Genomic DNA, 20,193 nt, shown 5'->3' on the forward strand with positions numbered 1-20,193 from the left:
CATGGCAGGGAGAGTTTACCAGCTGGCACATTTGAGAGCATGCCTCCTCTTTCCATCGGTGGCAGCCGACTCCGTGGGAAAGGGTCCCTGTTCTGGTTGGTCACCAGCCCTACCCCCTAGGGTTTGGTTATGGTTTTGTGGCATGGATGCTTTGCTATGGGAATGTTCTGCCACTGAGTTAAAGAGGATGGATGACACAGGGTGTAGCCCTGTCCTTACAGCATTCCCAGGTGTTGCTTTCACTTCTGCTCTTCCCCACCAGACATGTTTTTCAGGTCTGGTTCAGGTCTGGTTCTTCTGAAAGCATTATATAGTGCATGGCAGTGATGCCTTCCCACAGCCCTTGTCTGTCCTGCAACAGGGGGTTCTCGTAGGAGCATCCTCCACCAGGATTCATGCATCCCATTCACCTAGGGCTAGGGGAAAAGGTGAGGGTGGCATAAGAGGTCTTCTCTTTCATCTCTAATGCCAAGAGTTACTCCTCAAGCACTTACTTCAAGAAGCAAGAAAGAGATTTAGGATTTCTTGACCAAGCCTTAGGATTTATGCAGTCCTGCTTTTGTGCATGGGACATTGATGAGCAATGGGATATATATTCCCTGCCCTGGATTCACTGTACTGCCATGTCCCAGGCACAGAAAACCTCAGTGCAGAGGAAGACAGATTCCCCTTCTGCTTTCCTGGGCAGAGCCCCCAGTTCTCCACAGAAGCTAGTAAGTCAGCTTTGCATTCATACGAAGAAGAGCAGTCATGCTTTTTTGGGCCTCTGTCTGGTACCAACTTACAAATCACAGTGTAAGCCCTGCTTCAAATGTCCCCCCTTGATTTGGGCAATCATTCAGAGATGTCTATGTGCAGCAGCTGTGATAACATATTTAGGGATGGAAGGAAACTTCCATTCCATCATTCTTTGTTCATGCTGGGTTTTGGGGGTTTGGTTTTTTTTTTGAAAGGAAAATTACTTTGTGACAAACATCAAAGTTTTATTTCTACCCCCACTGTTTGCTGCTTAGTTTTGTGAGGAAAAACTGTTTCATAAAAACACATCCCACTTTCTCTTCCTTTATCATCTACCCAGCTCTGGCTGCAACTCAGTCTGTGGGATCAAGTAGGATGTGTTACGACCCAGTGGTTCAGCACTGGCAGGGGAATGAAAGTGCAATGCTTTCCCTCCCTCTTTGCCAGTAATTGCAGGGCCTGGAGATGAAAACAATGAGGCGTGCAGCATTGGGCTCTTGGCACAGAGGCAAGCAGAATGCCACATTGCTGCTGTAATCTTGCAATTCCCTACCATGATGTTGTGTGAGGCACTGGAACAAGGTGGTGAGGCACTGGAACAGGTTGCCCAAGGAAGCTGTGGCTGCCCCGTTCCTAGCTGTGTTCAAGGCCAGGTTGGATGAGGCTTGGGACAACCTGCTCTAGTGGAAGGTGTCCCTGCCCATGGTAGGGGATTGGAACTGAATGATCTTAAGGTCCTTTCCAACCCAAACTATTTTGTGATTTCCAAAGCCTTCCACCCCTCAGTCTCACTGGGCTGAGTTGGGATGCCCTCAGACACCCAAAGTGGTGAGGGCACTGTGGAGGGACTCATGCTGTCTTTGGTAGGGCTGCCCCGGCAGTTCCTCTGAAGGTGAGCATGGGTATCGGACGCTGTGCCCTGAGCTGGAGAGGTGCAACTGAGTGGAAAGGAGACAGGCTTTGTTTATACACAGACACCTGCACAGCCAGCAGCATTAGTGAGAGGAAACAGAAAAGGACATGACAGTTACACTGGGTTTTGATTAAATATTAAATGGAGTGAAGTTTTCTAGAGCATGCCTGTGCTGTTTCCAATTGTCTGTCTGATGGCAAGAGAGAGAAGCCAAGTGAGTGGAACGCTGGGTCTGGAGGTGCAGAGCTTCCTCCTCAGGAGCAGTGAGGACAGGCATTGTCATGCTCTGGGCTGCCTGCAGAGCTCCTCTTATTTCAGTCAGAGCAACAAGCATCTCCTCCAGCTGTCCCACCACTGATACAGCCCAAAGTGAAGAGCTACCTCTCACAGGTATCTCCACTGAGAGACCATGGGAGGGAGACAACTGAGGTCCTAGGGCTGGAGCATCACTGGCCCAGGCTGGAGCAGCAATCACAAGCAGCAGACACCTCCCTGGGTTTTAGTTGGGGAATTAACTGCTCATGTACCCCTTTCTGCCAGATTTAACACACAGGAAATTTCCTGTGCATAGGGAATACTAAACTGCTGCAGTCCCTTTCGTGCGCTTCCTTTCCTTTGCTCTCCCCCTGTCATGGGAGCTGTGCAGCCGTGACCCAGCTTGGGCACAGGCCTCCCATCCCTCCCCATTGCCACTGCTCCCCCCATGTAGCCTTGCCTTTCCTTGTGCAGGAGCTTAGCAGGGCCACAAGAGGAATTCTCCTAACTTGGTTTGAGTTAATAAGTTAAAATGCAGAGCCTTAATCCCTGTTGCTAAATCAGAATGTAATTCAGCTTATAACCACAGCCCAATCCATGTGAATTACAATCACTTTAAATACAGCCAGGGCTAGATGGGATTTAACATCCTCCCAGGAGATCCTGAGTATGGAAACTGGGACACAGCACTGCTCCCACTGAACCTGCCATCAGAGGGAGCCAAGGCAGCAGGACAGATGGATTTTGTTACCTCTCAGGCCTCCTGGAGAGGAGGACCCTTGGGTGCAATCCTTGGTCAGGGCATGTGGCCGGAAGACATGTGTGAGGCTTGGGCAAGAGCTTATCCCCAAGGAGAGGGACAGAGTCTGCCAGCAACCCAAAGCACTTTTATCTTTAATTTAGGATGTTTATCTCAAGAGATTCTTCAAGCTTTAAAACAAACGTAAGGAGATCTTTGCTTGCCTGGCAGCATCTGGCCTCTGAAAGCAGGCACAGACAGTCCTGGCACCAGGGTTGGTAGCAAGTGTTCGTACTCTGCCTCTTCCCTCCCAGCTTTAATCACTGTCAGATGACCCTTGCTGTCCCTCTGCCTGCTCAAAAAAAACACTAGAGAAAATGGGTCTTCCCATAGTTTGGATCAACAATGGGCACTTGGCAAGTCATCACATAAGTGCCTAGGATGATGCTTTCACTCTTAGCACTATTTGGTTCTAGCTTTCACAGCTTCGATATTCAGTCCTGATGGGGAAAGAACAACTGTTCATTGTCTCCTTGCACTGGCCTGGCCTGGGAAACCAGAGATTTAGGAGCCTGCATGTGAGAAGATGAGTCCTGCTGCTGCCATTGATGCACAAGCCTTCCCAGGGAGCCATAAGCAGTGTCTGAGAGCATGCAAATTCAAAGGCTTTACAGAAATTTAAGGTCTTGATGGATGCTCTTCCAAGCGTTGAACTGAAAAGTCTCTGTAGGAACAAGGCTTACTCTTGTGGGCTGCCAGGCAGAGATGCAGAGTTCAAGGAGTCCGAGGTGGTCACACTGGTGAGGAGAGATTAGAAAATAAGCTCTTCTTCCCAGACCAGTGCTTATGTTTGAACCTTTTTAGGAATATTCTGATGTTTCTTTCCAAGTCACTCTTTTTTGTGGATTTTTTTATATTTCCTCTCTTTCTGGTGGTGAAAGGCTAGTGCTGTTGTGCTACTACCTAGCCAAAGTGAGAAGTCACAGTAATTTCTCACAGCCTGTCATGTAAAGTGTCTGGTGTACTGGACTGGAGAGCTCGTGAGTGTTCTGTGGGTGTGATGAGGGAATGGAAATTATGTGAGTTCTTGGGTGCTTTCCCAAACCCCAGCTAGCCAGTTTTCTATGTTTAGATATGGTTTACTTAGCAGTGCTGGTAGAGCACAGAGAAGACAGAGGATTTTCAGGCACTGGCAGAGCATAACCAGAATACTGCTGGCTGGGACAGATCAGCAAGGAGATTCATCTGGGTATCCTCCAGGCCTATCATTAAAAGCTCTTGAAACCTTCCTTCCATGCCATGAAGGAGGGCCACCTCCCAGAGGTGACATGGGCACAGCAGAAGAAGCCACAGAAGCGCTGAGACAGCAGGATGGGTGTATGGACACCTGAGAGAGGAGTCATGCAGATCTGGATGATGGAGCAGAGATGCACCCTTGTTCACCTGACCTGCCCAGGAGACAGGCTGTAGCACTGGGGTGGCTGGAGCGGAGTACAGACCAAGGCAGATGTGAAGAGCTACAGCGCACACTCTCTGGAAAGCACTGTCTCTCAGCAGGAGTTGTCTCCAGCCACACACCTGAATATGCCTTAGCATAGACCCATCTCATATAGGGAAACGTGGATCTAGGGTCAGCTTCCTCCAAGACACTGAGACTTTGGGGGTCTTAAGCTAGCAATGCTTGCTAGTGCTGCCCAAGACTGCTCCTGCCCCAGTAGTGCTGGGACCCCGGGCTAGGAGAGGGTGAACTTCCCAGATAAACTGTGTTTATGGCTCCCATCTACACTGCCTTTGGCTCATGACAGAAATACATGATCAGCTGAGGAATCTCCTGCCAGGCAGCTGGGCTGGCTTGGCCGCACAATTGTTGTGACATCCTCCCTGTGTCCACTGAGATGTTCATGTGCACAATGGCCGCTGCCCCTCTCAGCCACATTAACCAGACTCAGAGGTAAGGACTTGTTTTATTATTGTTTCGCTAAAGTTATCACAACAGTTTGAATTTTTGCAGAGCTTTACAATCACATTGTTAGTTTCCCCAGAGCTTCCAGAGAGTACTGTGAGAAATGCTTTCACCCTTCTTCAGCTGGTCTAACTGCAAAAGGGAGAGAGATGCTCATCTGAGCAAGGCCAGGATGGTGTTGCCTTCATTCCCAAGGCAGGGGATCACTTGCTGCTGGGCTGCCTAACCGTGCACACTCAATGTCTGAAAGGAAGTTCTCACCTGTCCACGGATAAACCACCAAAATGTGCTTTAAAATGAGGGTGGTCCCAGCACCTTGTTCTGCATGAAGAGGCCAGGTGGACCCTGAAACTGGGTATGTTTCTTGGCTTTGGCCTATGATGTTCTCTTTTTCACAATGGTCCCATCAGCAGACATGTGTCTGCGGCAGGGCAGGAGGTGTGACAAAGTGCCAGATGGGAGACTCATCCATGCAACCATCTACCGCCATTGCTCTGCGTGAAAGCTCAGGGCAGAGGGATGCGATCCCTGTGCTGGTACCAGGGAAGGCACTGGGTATCAGTACCTAGACCCACCCCAGCATGTGATGTCCCTGCAGCCATGCCAGGAAGTGTTAACTGTTTCCACCTTCCAGGCCAGAATGAGAACGAATACTCACTCCTCTCAGGGGATGTTGGCATCTTACCTCGATCAAAATATTTGCTTTTAATAGGCATGCTGCCCTGGCTGGAGGCTCACACTTCCTGGGGAACTCCACTCTACAGGCCCTGGCAATTGTTTCTTTATAAGACTGCTTCTTCTATGCATGGCCAAAGATGCTGGAGAACAGCCTACAGTGGCCAAAGGGCAGGTTTAGAGTTGGTCTGGGCTTTTTATAGGCTGTTTTGCTAGGTTGCTCACTTTAAAGTCTCTTCTTATTATTTTTCCTCCTGGGTAAATTTTAAAGGACACCTTTTTCCATGATAAGGCTGCCCAGCCCCACCAGCAGCAGAATTTATAGGCTGGCAGTGTACAGGCTAGCCTTAGAAAGGGCATGGTACAGCATCCCTATCGTACAGCGTGAAATTATCCCTTATCCCACATGCTGCCATACACAAGTTGGTAACAACAAAATAAGGCTTCCAAGTGAATCTAATAGGGAGCTACAACATCTGCTCCATCCTTTGTGCAGGCTGCAGTACTGGAAGGACTAAGCAATTTTATGTGAGAATCTGGCCCCAGCTGCAGAGACATAAAGGCCACAACAAAGGCTCCAGGGAGATCCTCCTAAAAGAGGAGGAGGTTGGAGATAGCAGGACCACTGTGTGCTCATCCCCTGCCCCTATAGTGGAGTGACTGGAGCAGAGGGTAATGCCAGTACAGCCTGAACTCCTGCTCTTGTGTTTCCCAAAGATGACTTCAGGAGCAGAGCTCTCTTAGCAGCAGTCATACTTTTCCCTGCTGATGCTGAGATATGAGTAGGTTCAAGACTGGCCAGGCTCTCTATTCTGGATGTACCACTCAGCTCAGTCACAGCTGCCGTTTGAGAATAACAAATAACTAAAATGCTTTGTCAGCGTGGAAGCCCATCGTGCCAGCAGAGGCTGTATTTGAAATACAGAAGCAGTGCAGTTTTTGCTGAGGAACTCCCCCAGAGACAGGCAGCTCCTGCATTATTAACAATGGTGCTGATGAATCCCTGTTAATGAGACGTGCTTGCTCAGCCAACTAGCAAAGTGGCTGTGACCATGATTCTCAGCCTCACACTGCAGCATGTGATTGACAGCAAGAGATGACTGCTCTGGGGAGCAATTGGCAATGCTGTGCTGTAAGATTCGGCTACTCTCCCTAAATTTGCTCATGTCCTGCCAGACTTGAGCTAGGTAGACATGGAAATCCAGCACTGGCTCTCTGGTGGCTGTAAAAAGTGAAATAAAAGGCTGCCTTCCCAATGGTACAGGCTTGTGACTAAGGAATAAGATCTGTTTCTTGGCATATACTCTCTGCTCTGCTCCAGAGAGCAATGTGGGCCATGTCCTCTACTCTAACTCTTAAATGGCTTAACCAGGGGAGCTCTGTCTTCCACAGCTCAACAGATTTTGCTGTTAGGAAAATCTGTATCCTTTCCTTAACTCAGCTTCATCTTACTCCATCTATCAAATCTCCCTTTGGTTTCTGGATGCAATTACTTCCCCACTGTGGTCATTATACTTCCTAGGATACTTGTAGAATAAGATCTTATACACCCTTAGCAGACATTTGGCCAAGAAAGACATCTTAAACTCTTTAATTTTTTTTTTTTTGGTAAGTCAAAGCACTGAGCTTTCCTAACAGTATAATACTTTTCTGACAGTATAGCACTTTTTGGATGGTATCTAGCAGCCTATGTGGATACAGAAAGACCAGTCATCCTCCAGTGCATTGCATAATGCCTCCATAGTCTGGCACATCATCCCTCATTGTGCTAATGCATTGCAAGCATGTCATTCCCCCATAAGTGCTGCAAAGCTACTTTGCTCTGCTCTACAGACACTGATGCTTTCCAGATGTCACAGATGATGTCAAACTCCTGATGACACTGCCTTACGCAGAATGAATCTGATAACATAAGGTGGTGTGCTACACCTTTCTGTCTGTTGATGGGTTTCTCTAATGCGAAGAATGTCTACCTGCAGTATTTATCTGTGGAAGCAGAGGGCAAAGCAAACGCTGCAGGTACTAAGAGGGATGGTGAAGATTGCATAGGAGTAATTGTAGTAGCTTTTTTTTTTTTTTTTACCTTTTTCTTTTAAATCACAACTTCATGAAAATCTTGTGAGCATTCTGTGGAGTTAAGGGCAATGTGGAGCCTCTTAGAGTTGCGGCAATGAAATCAGAGCTCAGCTCCAGAAGGACACCAATGCTCTGGGTGAGGATCTTGCTCTCCCAGAATGATTCTTAAAGTGAAAAGGTTGAGGGTACCTCTCTTATGCTTTCAGTTTTTAGGGATGTGACAAGAAGGGATGATAAGGTAGCCTTTAGGTCCTGATTTTCATAGCAGAGTTTTGCAAATGTCCCTCTGAGCTCACAAAAAGGACTAAGAAACCCTGACAAGACACTTAGAAATGCCTGCAGTGCTGGGGTTCTACCCCAGAGGTGCCTAGGACTGAAAGAGTGGGACGTGAGAGGATTTGGCATCAAGGATGGTATAGCTGAACCTTCGGATAGGATAACACAAGAAGAGATACACTCAATGGGCTCTCTGCCACCTTAGAAGCAAAGTCTTACTTGCATGCGAAGTGGTGCAGCCTCAGGTAAAACGTTAATAGTGTAGGAGCTGAATAGATCACAAGTGTAGAAACTTAATGCAGAAACAGCATTGCTAATGCTCAGACTGCAAGAACAGTGCTGCACCGACCCTCCTGTGCTTGCATCCACTGCACTGTCTCCCAGGCAGTGGTGAGGGATCCCCAGAGGAAACCTGGGCCAGGCAGGGACAATCTCCTCACAGCACAGAGAGAATGGAGCCTGAAAAGGAGCCAGGAAGTTCCTGAATGTAGGATGGGGAGACGCAAGGAAGTGTTCTTCCCTGAGCAGGAGCCCAACTTTCCTCCTCGCTTGCAGACATTGTACCTATAATGATACTTCATGCTACAGATTGAGACCCCTCTGCAGAATGGAAATATCTCTCTAATTGATGGCAGCAGGTTACACTATCTAAATGTTGCAAGCCTACTGATTGCGCATTGATCATCCTAAAAAAAAGGAATAGGTTCAAGTAAGATGAAACTCACCACTCATTCCTGTAGAGCCCCACCAGTATCCTGGCTCCCTAATATCCATTGTGCTCTGGTCATCCTGCCAGCTTTTTGCCAGTGCAGCAGTGTCTGGAAAAGCCCTGCTAAATTCCCCTTTAAAGCACTGTTTCACTAGAGGGAGCGTGACCACAAGGCCGTGGTCAGAACTGGGATCTACTCCCAGCTCAGCTGCTGGCCACCTGGGTAACTCGGCATATGGCCTTCACCTCTGTAATTTCAATATTGCCTTATGCATCTTATGCAGTGGGGCTGCTGCCTGCCAAGGGTCACATTCCCTCCGTCATCCTCCCCTTCTTTCGGCCCCATTTCCCAGGCTTTGCTCCACGATGGTCCTCCATTGGGTCAGGTCATGCTGTGGGCAAGCAACCCTGGTCCTCAGCACGTCATCTGCAGTGACTGCTCTGAGGATGTTTTGGTGCCAGTGCTGTCAAGTGAGTTTCAGTTGTGCCTTGCTGGCAAGAACCACAAGCCAGCTGAAGCAAACCTTGAAGTGACAGTGCAGAGCCCCTCTTTGCAATTATCATTGCTGTTTCAGAAAGGAGGATCTGTGGTGCAGGGGTAACCCATGGCAACCATCTGCTGAATCGCATTCCCACTGCGGGGGCTGATTGCCCAGGGGGAGTGTGGATGAGGTGCAGGCAATGCAGGAGGAACCTCACATGTGTTGGGAAGGCATCATCTCCTCCACCGGGATCCCCCTTCTGACCCCATCAGCAGGCAGTGTCAATGGGCCTCCTGCATCCCACGCAGCTGGATAATTTATGGGCAGCAATGCAGCTCACCATCGCTTTGTTTGCAATTTGCCTCTAAATATAGCTGTGTTTTAAAGGAGGGAGGTGAGCTGCTGCCCACACATCTGCCTGTGGCTTTACTCGCCAGTAGGGGTCTCTCCTCTCTGAGAACAGACTGCGTCAGCGTGGTAGCGCCCACACGGCACCTTCTTCATCCCATGTCCCCCATGTGCCCTGAGTAGCAGCAATGAGACCCAAGCCTCTTTGAATGGTGGTTAAACACCAGCCCAGCCTGGCGACAGTGCCCTGCCCAGCAGAGGCTGGCAGTATGCTGAGCCCAATGCTTTCCCAGGGAATCATCTTTCCTGGGAGGATCTCCCCCTTTTTTTTTCTTTTTTGCAAAAAAAAGCACTAATTGCATTAGTCCTTACAGAGGTATAGCACTGAGACTGGTGTAGAAGGTTGCCTGTGGACATCACTTCAGCTAGTCAACATGCTAAAAACCCAAGTGTTCTCATTAACACCTCTGTGCAGATGCTCTGGGACAGGGCACCCTGCAGCAGCCAAAGCCCAGCCTGGCACTCTTCATTTGCACTTGTGCAGGTGAATGTGGGGCTCACCTTTATGGGTTACAAGTTACCCTGACCCTTGTGTTACAGTTGTTGGTGTTGCAAGCTGCAATTCAGACCAGGACTAACACATCAAAAGTTGAACTCAACTCTGAGGCTGATGGAAAAGGAAAGGTACTGAAGTGCTGACAGGGCATTAGAATAAGTAGTGAGCAGAAATAAGAACCTACTTATGTCTTAAACATAACATTAATTAATAAAGAAAAAGGTACACTGTAGATACTAAAAGCCCCCAGATACTGAGAAGAAAAAAAGTATCTTTCTCTCATAATTTTGAAACTGCTGGAATATGGTCACCTAGACCTGGATAACAGCAGCTGCATGTCACATCAGGAGAGAAGACCCCTCCTCCGGTGTCACGCAGATCAGCTCTGCCCCACAGAAGAGCTTTCAGAAAACAGTGTGAGGATAAAAGGAAAAGGTAATTTTTCAGACCACACTACTCCATCACATCAACATTAATTCATGTTGGTCCATTACTTTGGATGTAACCAAATGAAGTGAAAAATGACTCCAGCCCAATATGGCAGTACACTTCAGAAAACCTATCTAATAGGTTTATTATAGTTTATTGAACAAGTGTTAGCCCAGAGTAGATCAGAACAAGCACCAAAATGCTAAATGGCCTCAGGAATGATGGTGTTTGGGGAAGAATTATCGTGCCAGGATGGGCAAGTTGGTGTCTAGGGCCACGTGCTACTACCTCCATGCCTGTCAGAAGAAATAATGGCCAAATTGCCTTCTGAGCCTCACTGCCCATTGGACTAATATTTAGGGACCAGCTTGTCCAGTACATACAGTACCTTCAGCTCCCCCAGCCTGGAGCATACTTTACAGTTGTTTTCTATGAGCAAGTTATTCTCATCATCAGAAGGTGTGCTCCTGCCTCTTCTGCTACATGCTGAAGGAAATTCCATTCTCCAGGTGTAGCAATAAATGTCATCAGGTCCCACCCCTTATGGGAAGATGTAAAACTTGTGTCCCAGCTCTTGGGAACGCCACAGTTAGTTCTTGCTGGGAAAGACTTGGAAAACACTTTACTCTTCTTGAATAAAAGATCTGCTTTATAGAGAGACCACATTTTATTACCAGACAGTTAATTGCAAGGTTAGCTTACCAAAATAAAAGTTAAACATCTGATTACTATCTCTGGAAACAAGGTGTCCTGGGTTCAGCAGTAGCAGTCATGTTTCTCCTTCTTGGTAGCTGGTGCAGTGCAGTGTTTTGACTTTCGGCCTGGGAACAGAACTGATAGCGATGTTTTGGTTTGGCCAAGGACTTTGTGAGTCTCATGCTCTGCCAGGGAGGAGGGGAAGCCGGGAGGAAGCAGAGACAGGACACCTGACCCAAACTGACCAAAGAGGTATTCCATACCACAGCACGTCATGCCCAGGATGTAACTGGGAGTTAGCCGGAAGGGCTGGGAGACTGCAGGGTTGGAGGAGGTATCGGTCGGAGCTTGGTCGGGCTTGGGGGGCGAGTTATCGGTCAGCTGGTGCTGAGGTGTTGTATTCTCTTCCCTTGTTATTTCCTTTATCATTGTTATTATTGGTAGTAGCAGTAGTGATCTGTGTTATACCTTAGTTACTAAACTGTTCTTATCTCAACCCGTGGGAGTTGCATTCTTTTCGATTCTCCTCTCCATCCCTTCGGGAGTAGGGCGAGGGAAAGAAGGGGGGAAGTGAGTGAATGAGCCCTCTGACTGGTTTTAAACCACAACACAAGGTTAGGGAAAGAGAAAACAGCAGAAGGCTCCACCAACATGTGCCTGCAACCTTAACTCCATCCTGCCCAGCAGATTCAAATTTCTTTCTTTCATTGCCCAAACTGAGTGTTTTTTCTAACAACCTTCCTCTCGCTGGCAGAGCAAAGGTTCAAGAAGTCACCCCTCCTTTTCTTACAGTCCATTATTTATGTTTCTGTCTTTTCAGGAGAGTCATAGAGTGAAAATAGAGTACTGAAGGGCATCCTGGAGATTTTATAGGGACTCACCATGTTTCAGAGCAGGTTTCTGGAATCTCCTTATTTTATGCTAATTTAGGATCTCTTTATGGAGTGGCATTGTTTCAGCCATCCGGCATTTGTGAGACTGCTAATGGAGTACTTGCAAGCTTATTTGAAAAGAGCTCTGCTGAGAAAAGGGACTCTGCACTCTTGATTCTTCAGCTTCTGCTTCCGCTTCCATCTCTTCCCAAAGTCAGTCAGTTGAATGGTACTCACAAACTTCCATTGTACCTTTCTTCCAATTACTCAGTATATGAGTTCTATACACATCCTACAGCAGTTTCTCTTTTGGATCCTCTGCTCCTCAGCAGAATGACTTGCAACATGCTCTCTTAAGTGATTTCATAACAACCTGCAGAAAAATCCCCTACTTTTTTTCCTGACTACAACCTACTAGCCCCCATAATAAATGCACTATTTCTGGCACCCACAGCCTGGCTTACCCTATGGCACTCCCACATATTAATGATGACTCTCACTGATTCAGCCCGTGGCATAGGATCATCTTCCCCTGTTGTCTGGTTTCTTATGAAACAGAGGTTTCCCTCACATTGCGTTGATGGGACAGCTGTCAGCACCAGCCTGTAGTGAGCTTTCAACCGACAGTTCCCTTCTGTGGCTGTCCCTTGTTCATGAGAGCTCTCTCTAGTGTCATCCCACCTTTCCCTCTCCTCTCAGGTCCCATCTTTCTCCCAGCCTTTTCAGAAGTCCCAGCCATGCCCCAAGTCCTCTCTAACAGAGCATCCCAGCTTTCAGCTTATGAAACCTAGCTGTTGTACCCTTCTCCATGCCCTCACATCCTCCAAGCAGGAACACAGCCCCTTTCTATAGCACGTATTGCAAACACCACTGCCCTGCACCACAGCTCACATACACGCCACGCTGCATCCATTGCAGATACAAGGGTGGCCCTCAGCAAGGTGCAGCGCCACCATGATGTCAAATAGGGCCATGTATAATGTTAACTTTCAATGGGAGACCAACGTCTCTTGGTCCAGAGGATGGAGACAATGTTGGCAAAACAATGTTGGACCTTTCACCAACCAATTTGGGAAATTCCTCCCTGAGTCCCCCAGCAGCAGGGACACAGTGTGCATATGCTACCCAGGAGGATATCTCTCTGCCTTGACAACTTTCCACTTAAAATACACCAAGATCAGACACAGATGTGCACTAGAAGAAATGCAGAGGATGGTAGCAGCATACATATAGCCCTATAATAATCCCAGATAACAAATTGGCAGGACAAACTCAGATGAGGTGTGCTCAGTGATGTTTCTAAGAAGTGCTGCTTCTGCTGTTTGCAGAACTGGGGATGACAGCAAGGGGTGTAACTGAAATAGACATTTCTGCTTGGTGCGCCAGGCCTTGCTGAGTTATTCCAGGGAAGTTAGGGAGAGGGAATAAGGCCAGAAGATATCAAATGTGACGATATTTTTTCCATATATGAGCATAATTGTTCATGTTACTCGAGTGATCTGTTGATAGCACAAGGCCTGATGAATTCTGGTGCAACTCCATGTCAACAACTAAACTAAAGGTCTTCCAGCTTTGTCTCATTTCCCCTCATATTAGCAGCAAAGGATGTCCTTCCCCTCATCCCCATTTTCTTTTTCCCTCTGGGTAAGCAGAGGAATTGCCTTTTTACCCTGTTTTAATTACAGGAGCTGCATGACCCCTCCTGAAGCTCCTGTCAGAGACCTTACAACAGGAACATCATCAGGCCAGCAGGCTCACAGAAAATATGTAAGTATGTTACATGGGGGCGGGGAAGACCATTAAACACAACAGGATCCAGTTAACAGAGCACCTGTTAGAGGCACAGACAGCAGTAAGAGGATGAATCAGGCAGACAGAGCAATAACTGTGTGGCTTTATTCCCTCTAACAAGCCCTGGTGAGGCTCAAAGAGAAGCACGCAAAACGGGGCAGTGAGAGAAGCTAAGAGAGAAGGAGCAGAGGGTGTTTTGATGCTCACTGAGGCTACTGCTGCTGATGACTGCTTACCAAAAAAGTAAATCAGAGGTCAAACATGCTCCTGCAGTCATTGCTCTGGGCTGGCTGGAGGGCTCACACAGCTGATCTCTCTTCAGCTGCTAGTGGAAAGCCTGTGCTCTAATTGCCCCTGACCCCATTGCTTCTGTGTGCAGAGGCATGCTGTGCCCAGCTGCCTCCCACAGCCCACAGAATGTTGGGGTGGAGGAACCCTGCCTGCACATCTTGCTTCTGCAGATACAGGGTGACAGTGGGTGCTGGTCCACAGGCCCAGCCATCATCCTTCTTTCCCCTCCTGCCTGGACCTGGTCCTCACAGCCCCAAACACACAACGGCCTCTGTGCTGTTTCAGCATTTCCACTGCTGTGGCCAAACCAACCCACTTCAGGTCTGCCTGTGCGCCATGCCCAGGCTCACCACCTGCCCTGTACCTTGCTGCAGCCACAGCCCTCCTGCCCCAAAGCCCACCAACAATATCCCCCCAGGCAGAACCTCACCTGGCAGCTAAGCCAGCCTACAGCTGCTGCTGCAACCCATGCAGCTTTCCTCTGGCCTGCTCGGGGCTTTAACCTAGCAGGTAAGGACCCCCCAGTAAGCAAGTGAACATTTTCCTGGGGGTTTCTCATAGTGAAACAGGTCAGGGAAGAAGTCAAAGGGGTGCCTCTGCCAGGCAGGTTTGGGGGACCTAAACAGGCAGCACATAGTGGGGCTTGGGCTGTTTCATGTGCCTATACTAGAAACTGCAGCTGCTGGTGGTGGCACAGGAGTGAGGACAAAGTTGTTTTTTATCCATGTTGTTGTACTCACTTGGAAGAGAGTGTCCCCAGGACAGTGGACAGTGGCAGTGAGGGAGGAACAACACACTGGTTTTACATGTAGTCTCCTTTGTGAAGGCTTTTGGGGAGTTCAGGCAGATGTAATCTTTCCTCACAAAATATATTTAAATTCTAAGTCTAAAGATGGTGTTTTGACATTGCCCTAAATAGATTAAGGACTGCCATCTCTTTTGGAGCAAGGTCCCTCTGGCCACCTGGAGAGCATCTCCAGCATTTGACTTGCTGGGTAATGTTTTCCTTTTCTTGAGCAGGGGTAAAACTGCACTTGGTTTTATTTCAGTATAAGGATTTTTTCATCAATTGTATTTATACAATCTGTCTGCTGACAGATAGACCCAAATCAAACATCTAAATAGGATTAATGCAGGCAGATTATTACTGGTTCTTGAGGAAGACCAGGAATTATGATTATCAACCATAACAGTGAAGCTGGGGTGTCTGACCCCTACAACTTATCCTCGAAAAATACTATACAAGTAGCTTCTGAACCAGTGAAAAGCTATTTCTTGTTCACCGAATAATGGAGAAAAGCACAAGCTAAAATAGCAGATCTGAATATCAGAACGTATTTTGGGTTCTTTCTTGGTGACAGAAGGATGAACATAGTCATAAGCGAAATAAGTGACGGCCATGTTTAACCCTCTCAGCACCCCACACATACGTAACCCCACCAGCACCTGAGCAAGACCAAACATGACTGTTTGAAGCTTTCCAAACATGAACAATTGTCTTACTACAGAAAATTATACACTTTGTCCAGTTTTGTGTCCACCTCCCCTATTGCCAGAGAAATATTCAGTAACATCTCCTGCCCCTGGGTGGGATTTAGCTGCAAAGCCCAGTGAAACCTGTGCAAAAGCTGGGGGTCCTGGACCATGCAAAACCATGGGTCCTGGTTTCCAAAGAGGCAGGTGGGGTGATGTGTCCAGGACTCTTCAGCTTATGGTTGGATGTGATGGTCCCGGGGAATGTAGTGAACAAGGGCATGGTATTGGATATACATTTTTCCACTCCAGATGGTTAATTCAAACTAACCCTATGGAGACAGTGACTGAAAGTACAGTTCTTACCTCCTGGTGGTTACCAGCAGTGCTGATAAGTCCCAGTGGGGTTCTTGATGGGCAATGTCTCCATCTTCCCAGATTTTAAATCATCCTTACAGGCGGGTGATTAGTTCCCTTACTGGCACTTTCACCTACAGAAATGAGAACAGAATGGGCTGGATTTGTAATTTGTACATGTACTCCAATATAGCTCACATTGAGCTACATTCCTCTCTTTTAACTGGGGCAAATTCTATCTCTAGAAGCTCTTCTTCCAAGAGAGAATGACTTATCTAAGCCATCACCTATCTAAACACCATTCAGCTGCTATTTATTTCTGACATGTTCCTGTCTGTAGAAGGCTTTCCAACTTTGCAGAGATATTTGGAGATTTCACTTGTAGAATACTGTGAGATTGTCTGATCAAAGGCATACAAGTGGAAATCATTACTGTTATTTTCAGGCATGTCTTTAATCATAGATTCTCCCTATTCATTGCAATCATTGCAATTGTAAATCAGAAGTGGTTTCCTTCACCACCTGGCCACTTAGTGCTCTTCTAATCTCTGCCTGTTGCCTGTACAGTGAGACTTACCTTGCACACCCCCCTCCACCTCTCTGTGAAGCAAAGATGTTCACTAATATTTGCTATGATAGCTTCACTTTATGAGGATTTGTTTCTGCAAGCAGAGATGGTATTGAACTTTTGAATCTCTCCCACTAGGAAATGAGGATAATACCTGAAGCTGCCAATGCAGGGACCATTCATGGTGCCTGACAACCTTGCTGAAATGACTGAATTATATTCCTATCAGCAGAAAGTATGATATGAGCTACAGTTACTTAAACAAGGGAATAGAGGAATTTGCACTTCTAACTACAGAAAGGAATAGCTTGTTGATGCCCTGTCTTCTTGACAACGTATATCTTTTTTTGTCTGATTATGAACTGGGTCTCAGTGCTGCAGTAGCTTCAGGCCAGAAGAACTGAGGTGTCTGCTTTCTGTTGTTTCTGTGGGATTTGGACATGTGATACTGTGATGGAGCTAGTCTATATTCTCTCCTCGAATCAATGCACATGCACGTTTTGTCCTCCCATCTCTCATCTGTACAGTAGTTGGGAGGTGTGGCAGCTGAGGATTCAGAGAGGCCTGTGTGAAGGGGGCCCACTAGACTAATCTGAGATCCCTGCTGGGAATCCTAGTTCTACTAGGGCCAAGGAAGTCCATCTACTGCACTCCTGGATTATGTTTCAGAGGCTGGATCTTTTATTCCCGAAAGGTTACAAGCAAACAGGATGCAGTGGTTTTGCCCAGTAACTCAGGTCAGTCCAACTTGAAAATGGCAATAGCCGATTTGGTTTTGAGCGTAGTGATTGGGGTGCTGGAAACCATGAGAGTGCCAAGAAAATGATGTTGCCAAGTGCCTTAAGTGACAGCCAATCTCATATGCTCTGACCTAGGAAGTGCCTTTGTTCCAGCAGCTACAGGTACTGACTCTGTTTCCATGTGTTTGTCTTAAGAAAGACCCCTGTGTGGTAGCTGTTGCTGCTTTTATACAGGCTAAGGTGTTTCCCACTTCCCATGCTAGGGGATCAGTGGCTTGGGAGGAGGGGAATGGGAGGTGGAGCCTTCCCATCTGAAATCACAAATTCTAGTCTTGGCCCAGGTCATCTGAAAGTTGTCATCACCTAGAATTTCAATCTATTTATATTTGCCCTGCATTATTAAATATTCATACCAGGATACTCTGCCATGCACTATGAGAATATTCAATGTAACCTCATTGGAAAGACTGTGTTGCAGATGTAGTCGATGTCCTGCTGTTTTCTGAAATGAATTCTGCATTTGGCAGTTGTCTAGCTTCCCTCTGATGGATGTCAGACTTGTCCCAGATGTCCACATGATTATCCCATTCCCAGAGATCAGGAGTTTTTTAAACACAGCCACAAGAAGAAGACTTCATCTTGCCTGATAAGGTAAAGGGTGTAACATGTTAAATAGCCTTCTTACTTCCAGAGAACCAAGAGAGTGCTGGGGAGCAAACCCTTTGCTAAGGATCACAGCAGAGCAGCCTCTAGCTGCAACTTGCTGATGGTTAATTTACTTGGGGCTGGCAGCCTGGTGCTTTCAACAGCCTGATCTTCACTTAAAAAAATTATAGTGATTAAGTAAACACAGCTATAATGGAAATCTTTACTCTGCATATTACAAACCAAAATGGCCATGAAGGGAGCAATTACAAAATCTCAGGACTGTGGTGAGGGTAGGAATCATTTAAGCTGTGCTGTTGTTTGTTTTTGTTCATCATTTATTTCCCCTGGGAGCTTGGCTCTGAAGCAGTCTCTGCTGCATTGAGGGATTCTTTACATTTTCGTTAACCCAGTTTTCCATCAAGTCTTGAGCAACATGGGAGGAAATATAAGGGGTTTTACATAAAAGCACAAGACATAACAGACTACCTTGGGGAAGGATTCCTAGATCCAGTTTCCGATCCCCATCATAAGTCCACAGCACATATTGCACATCAATTGCTCTTTCTCCTTCTCTGTTAGTCTTCAGTGACATGACTGATTTTACAAAGACTTGAGAGAGTTGTGAAGCCAATGCAGGAGTGGCAATGTTAAAGCTGTACTAATGGGAACTGCAACGGTGGTTCAGAGACAGTGGTTGTCTTCCCTTTCTGGAGATATACTAATGGTCCTAGTGGCTCTTTTAGACTTGCTTGATTCAGAAAAATTATAGTATAAAGCAGCATCAGGCTTTCAGCTTCAGCTGATTTTTTGCTGATGTTTGTCCAAGACCAGAGGGAAATTAGCTGTTAGTAGAAAATGGACTGAGAAATGGATAACACAGCAAAGAAACGTTTGGGGAATGGTGGTATGAGTGGTAATTCCTAGGTAGAAAAAAGAGAGATGCAATCCAGAACCTCAATATATTTCCCAAAAGTATATAATAATGCAAGTTCAAGAGCTGCTTCAAAGGCAGAAACCAAACTGGAGATCTTTTCTTTGACTGAACAGGCTTAACCAAGGAAAGACAGTGTAGCATTTCCTTTTGAGCCCTGCTAAAGATGCAGCTCTGTCAGCACGGGCACTCAAAGCTGGAACCAAGTGATATGATAGCTAAGCAAAGCAAGTGGCTACTGAATGACGCTTGCTCAAGATCTTTATATGAGGACAAACATTTCTGTTAATGACTAGCATGTTTTAGGAATAGAGAGCAACCCATGTAGACTTGAAAGAAAGAAGCAGAATGGCAATTTCTATCACATGGTTGTATGCTGGCTAAGGAAGAAAACTGCCCTGGTAACCAACCAGACTTTCCCTTGGCTCCATGGTGAGCACACCCCAGAGAGCCACTGTGTGAAAGAAAGGGCAAACCTTCTCCTTCCCAGGAGAAACACACTCAATTCAGGCACAAGGCTTCAGAGCTGAGCTAGCTGGCTGCCGAGGCAGTCTGAAACAGCAGCAAGGTGAGTGGTGTCTAGGGAAGAAGGGATCAAGTTCGGAGGAAGAGGGACAGAGGGGTGAAAGGGTTGAGTTTTGAGGGATAGGAAGAAGTTTGGCAGGGTTTTGACTGCAGGCTACAGCTATCGTGTTGGCAAGCCAACTGAAGCATGGGAACCTCAGTGTATGCACACAAAAGGAATTGTTACTATTATGCCTATTCCAGAGTGATAATCAAACACATATCTATAGGTTGGTCTGAAACTACCTCCCCAATCATCCTCACTTCTTCCAGAAGCCAATTAAGAGATGCTTAAGTCCAAAAGAATGAAGAGATTTCCCAAAGAGATGCTGCATGAAACAGAGGCTTTTCTGAGACTGGTAATGGTTGTCACTCCAGCACTAATCATAATGAATCATGCTTGGGCTCCTGGTGAGCTTGTATTTTCAGAGATGTTGGTCCTTAATCTATTCATTAATATTAATTAGCACAAAATCATGTTTCATTTCCCACTTATGTGTCCAACCTGCAGCATCCTTGTGTGTCCTGTGCTAACGAACCAGATGCCTTTTACGGCTGGCACAAAATAATTAGCTAATAGTTGAAGAATACATATCTCAAGTTAGTTAAATATTTATGCCAGAGTTTTTCCATTTTGGCTCCCAGCCCTCATCTGGGGCTTGCAGTGCAATTTAGGGACGATATGAGAAAGTTCTCGCAGTTGTATGCAGCAAGCTTTAATTATACATTCTCCATATGGATGTGAATGTTTGATGTTATACAGATGTTGGCAACAAATTGACCACCAGGTACTAGAGTAGAAATAGCAAACTTCAGCAAGCAGATCAATATCTAATTCCCTTGTTATGACTGGATGCTGCATAATGCAACAGTTACTCTTTTGCTCATGATCCAGCATCTTTTACTCAGAGACCTCCTCAGGCAAAGGAATAAAAGTGGCCAGGGCTGGAGAGAAGGCAAACAGGGCTTGCAAGTGACTGGAAGCAACATCCTGCCCGTTCCCTAGAGCTGATTTCTGGCAGTGGGAGAGTTATGTGACTTTCTGTGTCTTCAGATTTTGTTTACAACATCTCCAGATCTTTTACTTTGTCTTCTGGATCCCT

The 20,193-nt window shown here is 46.7% G+C and overlaps 1 protein-coding gene across 2 annotated transcripts in view; it reads left to right on the forward strand.

Annotated features, from left to right (window-relative positions):
• Nucleotides 1-20,193, forward strand: part of IGSF3 (immunoglobulin superfamily member 3) — a 156,684-nt gene that overhangs the window by 20,804 nt on the left and 115,687 nt on the right. The gene's annotated exons all lie outside the window — the stretch shown is intronic.

The sequence above is a fragment of the Pezoporus occidentalis genome, unplaced genomic scaffold, assembly GCF_034315485.1.
Source record: "Pezoporus occidentalis ecotype Australia unplaced genomic scaffold, CSIRO_AGI_Poc_V1 ctg177, whole genome shotgun sequence".
NCBI classification, from domain to species: domain Eukaryota; kingdom Metazoa; phylum Chordata; class Aves; order Psittaciformes; family Psittacidae; genus Pezoporus; species Pezoporus occidentalis.